The 12,407-nt window shown below is 38.5% G+C and overlaps 1 long non-coding RNA gene across 1 annotated transcript in view; it reads left to right on the top strand.

Moving 5' to 3' along the window:
- The first annotated feature begins 1,239 nt into the window (after window positions 1-1,239).
- Window positions 1,240-12,407, top strand: part of LOC115423539 (uncharacterized) — a 32,962-nt gene continuing 21,794 nt past the window's right edge. Inside the window, exon 1 of the long non-coding RNA XR_003935981.1 lies at window positions 1,240-1,315. This is a non-coding gene — a long non-coding RNA (uncharacterized LOC115423539). The remainder of the gene's footprint in view (window positions 1,316-12,407) is intronic.

Below are 12,407 nucleotides of genomic sequence, written 5' to 3'. Positions count from 1 at the left end.
CGTAAAAGTAACTTTTTATCTCATCTGCCATTGGCTAGTGACCTCCAAAAATGTACTGGCCAAAAATATTTTTCACTGGCTGAATTTAAAAAAATCATGCCTTATTTGACTTAAAATATTTACCATACATTTTTATTATTAAAATCCAACTTAAGCATCACTTAAAGAATACAGTTATGCACAGATAAAATTAAATTATTGCTATTTTATGAGGTTATATTCAATTTCAAGATGACTGCTGTATCATCATAATAAAAATATTTCAGAAGTACAACCTTTGACATTAACTGTGTGAGTCAAAGGTCTGTCTGACAGCTCTAACAAGAACATTCTGTTTAACCCACAGGAAAAGGGAAAAAAAAAACTGGGATTGAGTCTAAATGAAATGAACTTCAGACCATACATATTTTTGTAGAATGCTTTATGAATACTAGGGTTGGGTAAAAAAAAATCTATTAGATCAATTTGATTTTAACCCTTTCATACATAGTGGTCACTCCAGTGGACAGTTATTCTCCAGCTGTTGTCTTGTTTATTCATGGGTTTTGTTGTTTTAGTTCCATATCAGCCAACACAGTGGACACTTGTGCACCATCACATACACTGACATTCAGACCAGTACTGTAACTTTGCTGTTCTTCATAAACCTGATCTGCAGTAACATGTTAGAGTGTAAATCAATTGCTAATTGTTTTTAGACTGTAAATAAGAGTTTTCTTAAACATTTTTTATATTATCTCCATGAAGTGAGTAAGAACTAGTTTTAGAATATGATAAAAGGTGAGAGAACATCAGATTAGCAGTATCAAAAATGTTTTTACTTCATAGTTTTCACACAGTATTTCACTTTCTGATATTGTGTTTTATACATGTTTCTTTGCTTCAAAAATTAAACACATGGTGTCCAGATGAGTGGACATTTTTGTAACTCCATGAAAAATAGGCTAATTAATATAAAATTCAATCTCTTTGTTTTTTTCATGCCTAAAGAGGAACAAAAACGCTCAGGAAAAAAATCTTGACTAAGTTTCTCATAATTCATGCATCGAAGGGTTAATTTTGCATCATTGAATAATAGTGGATAAGACATAAGTGGGAGACAGAGCATCTTGATCTCCTGTGCCAGAACCGGTGCAGGTCCGCAGAGGAAGGGTGGGGAAAACCCACCGCGGGATGTCTTCCTGGCCTCAAAGTCGAGCCTGTGTTGCACAGGAGCTGGCCCTGGACCGTCTGGTGGGTGGAGGCTCTCAGAGGCGGGTCGCGGAAGCCGGTCATTCTAGGAATATGAACTTGGATCCACACTCATCCACAGGTGGTACTATCACCTGTGGCACCGACCTGACTCTGGCTCAGGTAATGATCACATGATCAGCCTGAGTCAGACGTGTCTGAGTCTGTGTCAGTAACCTGCTTAGAATGATTCGGCAGAAATGGTTGAATGTATGAAAACAAAAACTCACATGAAATTCAGAATTTTCCCTCGGCCACTGGCAGGTGAGTGTTTTTGTGTTAGATGCCAAACCATTTTTTCACTCACCATTGGCGCTTGGCGGGTGTTAATTTTATGCCCTGATTGCACGTGTTTACTTTTTACCAAGAGCTGCTTGTATGTTTTATGGCAAGAGGAGGGAGACTGTTGTCATGGCAACTGATGAGGAGGTAGAGGACGATGTCCAATAACACTCTAAGGTTGAAATGTTGAATTTCAAAGTATTTCAATGAGCGGCCTATGAAGGGTTAAGTCAGTGGTTTCCCACCTTTTTTTGGCTCATGACCCCATTTTAACATCACAAATTTCTGGCGACCCCAGACATTCAGACTTTGTTTTTTTTGCTAAAATTGTTTTGATTTTGATCATGTCATAGGTTGCTATACTATGTTGCAAATAAACGTTAAATTTAGAGGACATTTAGTTTATATAATGTATATTGTTGTGAACAGAGGCAGTACAGCCAGGTGTAGATTACTGCACAAAGGGAGACTATTATTTTCTTTGGTCAGGATATGTTCAGTCAGTCCAGCCTTGATTTACAAGGAGGACAATTAATACTGAACAAACAAGAACTGAAACTATGAATTATGAAAGAGCTGCAGCATCTGAAACTGACCACAATGAACATTTGACAGAGAAACAGAACCACAGTGCTGCAGTTTCACACTCACAGTTTCTCATGTCTTTTATGGATTGGGATTGTCTCTGTAAACTCACCATACATTTTTTAGTAGTAAGTTTTTATTTTTATCAATTACTAGAAATTTCAGGCGACCCCACATTGGGTCCTGACCCCAAGGTTGAGAAACACTGGGTTAAGTCTTCTAGGACCAGTCTTCTGATTTGCTATTACCCAAAACCACAGACCTGTACATGTAATATACTACACTAGTGTGCTGACCCATGTGGAACCACAGGTTCTAGATGTGGTAGTTCTGATCCTGGGCAGAGCTGACTTTAGGGAGAAAATGTCAGTCTGTATTTTATAAGTATTGACATAAAAATAGTTTGGTAAATCATTATGTAAAATTTAAACAACAGTTAATATATTCATACTGATATCCAGGGACTGAAGTTAGTAAATGTGTCGTTCCTGTTTTTAACTTCATTTCCCATCATGCAGCGTGGTACTACATGTCCCGTCAACTGTAATGACCATGGCAACGTGATTATTAGACTACTGTATTAAACATGACTAATATCTGACAAAGTATCGGTCTGATCCACTGACCGTTTTCACTAGTCTGTTCAATGACAAAAAATACATAAGTATGATAAACTGCTGCAGTCAGCTGTGTACGGACACACACACACACAGTGCACTTCTCTTTTATATTATAGATATCTGGTGCATAATGTAAGTATCGTGCCTACTTTCAGTTTTATTTCCTCATTTCTTCAGCTGCTTTCAGGAAATGGTTTGAGTTCATGATTTAATTTTTTTTCCACTAATGTCTGAAGCAAAATCTGTTGGTCACAAAGTACACCTTCTTTCCACACATGGAACTGTGTTTGACTTTGACTGTGCAGGTCATTGCTCTGAACCCTTTATAGTTCACTCATAGAAATACTGTGGAATTCAACATTTCTACCTTAGTGTGTTATTGGAGGACAGAGCAAGACTTGATTAGTAGTGAAATTTCTCAAGAATTTTTATTGTCATGTAGAAAGTCAAGGTTAATGAAGTTATCGTATTTGGTTCCATACCTAAGTGCCAGAAAAAAACAAAACAAACAAAAAAAAATTAAAGAGGTAAATATAAAAAATCCAATAAAAACACATGTAAGGTGAAAGGAACATGTATTTGATCCCATTAGAACCTGCCTTTTGTACCATTAGAACCTGTATACCTTTAACCCTTAAAGACCCAAACGTCCACCTTTAACCCTTACAGACCCAAACATCCACCTTCAACCCTTAAACACCCAAACGTCCACCTTTAACCCTTAAAGACCCAAACGTCCACCTTTAACCCTTACAGACCCAAACATCCACCTTCAACCCTTAAACACCCAAACGTCCACCTTTAACCCTTAAAGACCCAAACGTCCACCTTTAACCCTTAAAGACCCAAACGTCCACCTTTAACCCTTAAAGACCCAAATGTCCACCTTCAACCCTTAAAGACCCAAACGTCCACCTTTAACCCTTAAAGACCCAAACGTCCACCTTCAACCCTTACAGACCCAACGTCCACCTTTTACCCTTAAAGACCCAAACGTCCACCTTCAACCCTTAAACACCCAAACGTCCTCCTTTAACCCCTAAAGATCCAAACGTCGACCTTTAAACCTTAAACACCCAAATGTATACCTTTAACCCTTAAACACCCAAACATCCACCTTTAACCCTTAAAGACCCAAACGTCCACCTTTAACCCTTACAGACCCAACGTCCACCTTTAACCCTTAAAGACCCAAACGTCCACCTTCAACCCTTAAACACCCAAACGTCCACCTTTAACCCTTAAAGACCCAAACGTCCACCTTCAACCCTTAAACACTCAAAAATACACCTTTAACCCTTAAAGACCCAAACGTCCACCTTCAACCCTTAAAGACCCAAACGTCCACTTTTAACCCTTAAACACCCAAATGTCCACCTTCGACCCTTAAACACCCAAACGTCCACTTTTAACCCTTAAAGATCCAAACGTCCACCTTCAACCCTTAAAGACCCAAACGTCCACCTTTAACCCTTAAAGATCCAAACATACACCTTTAACCCTTAAAGACCCAAATGTCCACCTTTAACCCTTAAACACCCAAACGTACACCTTTAACCCTTAAAGACCCAAACGTCCACCCTCAACCCTTAAACACCCAAACGTCCACCTTGAACCCTGAAAGACCCAGACGTCCACCTTTAACCCTTAAAGACCCAAACGTCCTCCTTTAACCCTTAAAGACCCAAACATCCACCTTTAACCTAAACCGTCTACTGATCTAAACTGTTTAATTCCGGTTGAGCCACTAATCCTATCAATACATGTCAGTAATTGGTGTAAAATACAGTTCTTCATCTTATCATGGCCATCACATATGACCATATTTGGACGTTCATAGGCTCCGTAGTTACTGTGGAAACACTGTCCGTCATCTTCTACATTGATTCACCAGTAAAACCCATGGAGTTGGATCAATGACAGTGGATGCAAACACTGGGGTTTATTTTAAATAAATAAAATGAACTAGAACAAATGAAAAAAGTACAAAAAATAATGTGGAAAAAACTAAGCAAAAATGAACTGGAATGAAGTTTAAAAAAGAATAAAATAGGCAACAAATTTAACAACATAATAACTAAGAAGAAAATGAACAAAAACAGCTGAAGTAATCAATAAAATGAAGAAAATCAATAATAACAAATTGACAAAAAATTAAGCAAAAAGAACTAAATAAGCCACACAATGAACGAAATTGAAGAAAAATAATAAACCCATGAAGTTGGATCAGTGAATGTGGATGGACACATTGGGTTCTTTGATTATATGTATTAAATAGTAAGTAAAATGAGCAAATAATAATGATAATGATAATGATAATAATAAAAATACTACTACTACTTGTAATAATAGTAATAATAATAATAATAATAATAATAGCAAAAAATGACTGGAATTAAGTAAAAAAAAAATTCAATTTGTGAAAAATGAATAAAAAGAGCCAAAGTATATAGCAGAAAGAATAAAATAAATTTTAAAAAATGATAAAAATTAAGCAAAAAGAACAAAATCAGCCACAAAATGAATGAAATTGATGTATTTGGCAGAAAAAGTAACTTTTTCTTCATTTTTTTCTGGTTCTGATAGAATAACCATGAATTTTAATCTGAGCTTTAATGAACATGTACATGATCAGTGACTTAAATACAGGAAAATACATGATTTACACTGAGAAAACACAAAGTAAAGAAGATATATTCCAATAAATGGTTATAAATCATTTAAGAGAAGTTCAATATAGAGATACAGTGTTTTGGGAAGTGTCACCCAAGGTTCTAATAGTTTTTGATTGTTCATTATAGTTTAGTTTTATTTAGTTTTGACTTTTTTTCTCTAATTCAGTTAGTTTTAATTAGTTTTTAGAGCAGGTTTGCTGGTTTTTATTAGTTTTGATTTTCTTCTAAATGCTTAGTTTTAGTTTAGTTTTGGTTTAGTTTTAGATTTTTTTTAATATCTTTTCTCTTCTTCTCTGTCGTCGTATTCAAATAAATCCCAGACAGGACTCTGCTGCTTTCTCCCAACTTTAGTCTCCATGTTTCCAGGTAGAGTGGGGACCAGAAGACGACTGGAAACCACAAGTGAACACAAGTGATGGACCGTTACATGTCATATGGTGCCGCTAGATAGGTAGATAGATTTCATATCAACCCAACATTGACAAAGACGAATACTAAGGGAATTTTATCCATAATTTTTATACGTTTTAATTAGTTTTGCAAATACACAATACAGTTTCAGGTAGTTATTTTTTTTCTTTTAATTCTAGTTTTTATTTATTTCAGTTAACAAAAATGTTTTTACAATTCTAGTTTTCGTCATTTTGTTAGTTTTCGTTAACTATAATAACCTTGGTGCCACCACAGTCTGGGTCTTTAAGGGTTGAATTAAAATGATCAAACCTTTGTCGTCATCTTTTTCTGCAGATCAGGGTCCATGCTGCTCGTCTTGAATCACCCCAGCCCCCCACCTTTTTTTTTTTTTTTTTTTTACTGTCTCTCCACCTCCCTCCATGCCCATCTCTTGCCCCCACCCCCCCTCTTTAATGAGTCTTTGTGAGGGACAGTAGCCTTTAAGCACTCACAGGAGTTAATGGCTTGGCTGATGGCTGCTGCTAATGTCTGTGGGCTAATGGCCTTGGCCACCGCTGATGAGAACCATGAACTAATAGCATGAATGACAGATCGCCCACTGCTTTCAGACTCACACTGTGGTTCCAGAATAGATAGATGTTCTCCAGGGAACAACCAGGATGTCCAGGCCCCCTCAATATAGCAACAATACCCAGGGGAGACATCCTTATTGGGACTAGGGATGTGGAGGAAAGGGACGTTACAATGTCCAATGTGTAGCCCTGAGCAGGATCCAAAGCACTGACTCACACCGTCCAACACTGTCCAACACAGTCCAACACTGTCCAACACTGACTCACACCATTCAACACTGTCAACACCGTCCGACACCGTCCAACACTGTCCAACACTGACTCACACTCTCTAACACCAACCAACACCGGCCAACACCGTCCAACACCATCCAACACCGTCCAACACTGTCCAACACTGTCCAACACCGTCCAACACCGTCCAACACTGTCCAACACCATCCAACACCGTCCAACACTGTCCAACACCGTCCAACACCGTCCAACACTGTCCCACACCATCCAACACCGTCCAGCTCATGCTGAATTTTTATGTCGTCCACCAAAGACTGAATTCCATGTAAATCCGCTGAATAGTAGAGGAATAGAAGGTGAGAGTAGGACGTCAAAAGCATGTTGAGTTTCGGTTTCGTTTCACACCAGCGTATCCTACGTTAGTTATGGACTGCACCCCCACATGTGCCCCCCGGCTTCGACAGATCTACAGGATGTTGAATTTTATGAAGGGTCCGTAACATTTACTTTTCACGGGGCTCACAATTGGTCGTGGCGGCCCCGTGTATAGCACACCAACTTCCATAAGAACTGGAGTGACATACATCAGTCTCCCCCAATGCAAGTTTATTATTGTTAACGAAAACTAATGAAATGACGAAAACTGAAATTGTAAAAACATTTTCATTAACTGAAAAAAATAAAACCTGTAATTAAAAGAAAAAAATGATAGATAACTGAAACTGTATTGTGTGTTTACAAAACTAACTAAAATGGATAAAAATTATGGATAAAATTCCCTTCGTTTTCGTCTTTGTCAATGTGGGACTGTTATGAAATCGATGTATTTCCCTCAAGCAATTTTCTCTGCTGGCACCATATGATATTTAAGGGTCCGTCACTTGTGTTCACTTGTGGTTTCCAGTCGTCTTCTGGTCCCCACTCTACCTGGAAACATGGAGACCAAAGTTGGGAGAAAGCAGCAGAGTCCTGTCTGGGGTTTATTTGAATATGACAGAGAAGAAAAAATACGACAAAACTAAAACCAAAACTAAGCATTTAGAAAATAACAAAGACTAATAAAAATTAGCATACCTGCTCTAAAAACTAAAACTAGCTGAGTTAGAGAAAAAAAGTCAAAACTAAATAAAACTAAACTAGAATGAAAAATCCAAAACTATTAGAACCTTGCCCCAGTGCAGATCAGGACTCAAAGGTCTAAGTCTGCTATGCTGGTGTAGGAGTTTCTACATGCAACCTAAAATGTAAACACATGTATTTTGTCTCCACGACGACAGCCCAGAGGACATTCAGGTGAAGGATGCCTCCGGAGAATTGCCTTCTATACGGGAAGCACCTGGATCATTAGCACAAATGGTTCCCAAGTTGGATAAAGAGGCAGATATTTTAAAACCTGTCCACGTCAGACAGCCTAAAAGTTATAGTAAGACCGTAGTAATGCAGAAGATAAAGCTACATCAAACAAGCGTTGATGGGGGAGGAAGCTTTTCTCCAGTTTCAGCTGCATTCGGAAGGTCATTCTGCGTCAGGATGAAGACGAGTCGAGGCCGAGGTGCACCTATGAAGAGCTAAAGTGTCCCACAGAGGCCCAGCCACTTGATAGAGACACACCATTACAGTGACATAGCGTCATTAGCTAGCTCAGCTCTTTGCTGCCGGTCCAATATGTGCTGTAGCAGTTAGCATTCAGCCTGCGTTAATGGGGTAATTCCCATTCAGCTGGGATAGCAGCCATATGACTGATGTGGCACATCTACAGTCGCTAAGTGTAGCAGCCATGCAATAATTTCTACACTCACACCCGCATTAAATGACACTCCATCTTTGCCAAGAATGCGCCCCCCAGCTCCTCCGCCGACCCCCCAGCCCTAAATCACACCTCACTGTCTCTATTACATACCTCAACTGCTCTCTAAATCACTTTCCCTTTTACGTTCTTTTTCTCCTCTACTTCACCGCAACAGACTTTTCTCTTGTAGATTATAAACACTTTTCCAACTTTTGTTCTCTTCATGGCAGATTAAAACACCGTGGCAACAACATAATAGTATAAAGATGGGGAAAACATTTTGCTGTGCAGATGTCAGATCAGTGTATGACAGAACGCTGTCATTTTCCGTTTGTCTTACAGAAGTGGTTCCAACATTTTTTGTTTCCTGTCCCCATTTTAACATCACAAACTTCTGGCGACCCCAGACATTCAAAATGGAGACTTTTTTTTTTTTTTTGCTAAAATTCATTTGTTTTTGATCCTGTAATAGTTTTCTATACTATGTTTCAAATACAGGTTAATTTTAGAGGACATTTAGTCCATATAATGTATATTATTGTTGATGGAGGAAGTAAATCCAGGTGTAGATTACTGCACAAAGGGAGACTATTATTTTCCTTGGTCAGGATATGTACAGTCAGTCCAGCTTGGATTTACAAAGCTGACAATTAATACTGAACAAACAAGAACTGAAACTATGAATTATGAAAGAGCTGCAGCATCTGAAACTGACCACAATGAACATTTGACAGATAAACAGAACCACAGTGCTGCAGTTTCACAACCACGGTTTGTCATGTCTTTTATGGATTAGGATTGTCTCTGTCAACTCATCATATATTTTTTATTAGTACGTTTTTTTTATTTTTTATCGATTACTTGAAATTCCTGGTGACCCCATGTGGGGTCCCAACCCCAAGGTTGAAAAACACTTGTCTTACAGGGTTCTGCATTGAGCCTGTTTACCATAAAAGTCTATCTGGGAGTAATCGGATAATTGTAATAATCAGATCTAACGCATTTACATAGAATAGACTTTATTCTGCCATTTGCACAGATACATCGCAGTATAGGTGTATTGGCATCATTGTGCATTTCCCTGAGTCACAGAGTTTAAAAAAGACACAGCTAAAACATATAAAAAACAGTTATTGCACAGACAGACACAAATACACACTGTAAAAAAGAGAAATAATAATAATAATAATAATAATAATAATAATAATAATAATAATAATAATAATAATAATAATACATTTGACTCAGAGGGCTACGTGATGTCACACACAGGGGAGCGCCATCTTGCACTTGAGAAATGCGATAATTGAAAAACCCTGGTTTACACGCTCCAGTCCATTATCGGATTTCTTTCGGAGTACGTGCGAATGTTGTGATGGTAGACTTAAACTTCCTGTTATTGTGTTCTGTTCACATTTGATTAAGTAACTTCTGTTCTCTAGTATTTTTAACTGCGTTTACATATGAGCAGACGTAAAGAGAACAAAATAAATCTGATTAACCTGTGTACATGCGTGAAGACAGCGGAGTATCGGGGAAAAATCTAGGTGTATTAACCTGATTACTCATAATCAGATTACTGCTGTTATCGGATAAAGACGATCAGATTATCCTGTTGATATGATCAATAATAATCTGATAACTGCAGAAATCAGGTAATGATCGGAGTATTGGTGTGAATGTAAACAGACTCAGTGTTTTCCATGAAATCAGATTAGAGCACCAGCAACACATTTTGGATGGATGGATGGATGGATGGATGGATGGATGGATGGATGGATGGATGGATGGATGGATGGATGGATAGATAGATAGATAGATAGATAGATAGATAGATAGATAGATAGATAGATAGATAGATAGATAGATAGATAGATAGATAGATAGATAGATAGATAGATAGATAGATAGATAGATAGTTCCAAGCAAAGACAGAAATCTCTTGTCGCAGCTGCAAGACAACGTTTAACTCGGGCAGTAAAAACACCCCCACACAGAAAAAAGATAGAACAACAGCTAAAAACTCAGTTTATTAATCTTATTGCTACATCTGAATTAATTTGGGTTTAAGTGGATGTAGTTAAGGTTTTGTCTCAGCTACACATTAACCCTTTATCAGGCAACTGACTAATTTTGGTAATTTCCACAAACATTAAAAATGGGTTCAATCCCGTGCCTCAGTGAGGTCGAGAAGCATGTTGGTTTTTATGAAGCTATACAGTGATTCAGACAGATTTTACAGACATGTTGAAGCTGTAAATAGTGATTATGAGTGATTTTTTTCACTTTACGACCTTATGACAGTTGTTTTATTGCAGGTCTTCCTTTTTTAGCAGGTGGTGCTTAGATGTTTTATACCAAGAAGAGGGAGATGATGATGTCTAATCACATGCAAAAGTTGAAATTTTGAATTTCAGAGTATTTCAATGAGTGCCCTATAAAGGGTTAAACACAGAAACTAGAAGTTTAATACATGCATTTGGTCTGAGACTTCAGTCCTAACTCTGACTTAAGGCTATGTTCAGATGCAGGTAAATGTGGCCCAAATTTGATTTTTTTGTCCATATGTGACCTGCATCTGATCTGTTAAAGACAGTTTGAACAGCACTAATTTGACCAAGACCACTTTCATATGTGGTCTTAAATCTGACCCAGACCACTTTCATATGTGGTCCTAAATCTGGCCCAGACCACTTTCATATGTGGTCCTAAATCTGACCCAGACCACTTTCATATGTGGTCCTAAATCCGATATGCATCTGATATTTTACATTGCAACTTCAGTCTGCATTTATCTGACTTTTACGTCATTGAAATGCGACAAAGGTCACAGTTCTGCGTCCCAGGAGGAGGAGTGGAGGAAAACCACATTTCCTTCTGTAAACACAGTGGCCATTTCTCAATACCAAGAACGCAGAGTACGGTCTTGCGAACTTGGCTACTACGGTCTTGGTAAGAATGGTCTCAGAGAATGGACTTCCCAAGAACACAAGTCTGTCTGTAATTGAACGGCTGCGTACCTGTGACCTTTAACCCTGTCTGAGCTGTATTTACTCCATCTGCTCCTTAACGGATTTCCCTCAAATCACCACAGTTTCACTGGATTTGATTTCAGTACATTTGTTCTAGTATTTACATGTCATTTTATGTATTTTTTTAAAACTGTTATACATGTCGTCAGTTCAGCCGGGCACAGCCGACCGGGTCTCGGTCAAGCCGGCATGAACTGCATCTTGGGAATTATTTCCTAGCCAAGTCTACACGAGTCACAAACCAGTGCATCCTTGGTTTAAGCTAGAGACAAGAACAACAGCTGGGTATTCCATGGGTTCTTGGCAAGGTTATTATCGTTAACAAAATGATGAAAACTAGAATTGAAAATTTTTTGTCGTTAACTGAAATAACTAAAAACTATAATTAAAAGAAAAAAATGATAACTAACTGAAACTGTATTGTGTGTTTACAAAACTAAAACGTATAAAAATTATGGCTAAAATTCCCTTCGTTTTCATGTTTGTCAACGTCGGATTTATACAGAAGCAATTTATTTCACTCTAGCAGTTGTAGCTAATGGCACCATACGACACTTGATGGTCCGTCACTTGTGTTCACTTGTGGTTTCCAGTCGTCTTCTGGTCCCCACTCTACCTGGAAACATGGAGACTAAAGTTGGGAGAAAGCAGCAGAGTCCTGTCTGGGATTTATTTGAATACGACGACAGAGAAGAAGAGAAAAGAGACGACAAAGCCACATTGAACCTTACAGACCCTGGAGACCACAGTGGACCTCAGAGGTGGACCTTACAGACCCCGGAGGCCACATTGGACCTTACAGACCTGGAGACCACATTGGACCTTACAGACCCCTGGAGGCCACATAGAACCTTACAGACCCTAGAGACCACATTGGACCTTACAGACCCCAGAGACCACATTGGACCTTACAGACCCTAGAGACCACGTTGGACCTTACAGACCCCTGGAGGCCACATTGGACCTTACAGACC

The sequence above is a fragment of the Sphaeramia orbicularis genome, chromosome 8 (genome assembly GCF_902148855.1).
Source record: "Sphaeramia orbicularis chromosome 8, fSphaOr1.1, whole genome shotgun sequence".
In the NCBI taxonomy this organism is placed as follows: Eukaryota; Metazoa; Chordata; class Actinopteri; order Kurtiformes; family Apogonidae; genus Sphaeramia; species Sphaeramia orbicularis.
This window is presented reverse-complemented; position numbering and strand designations above follow the sequence as displayed.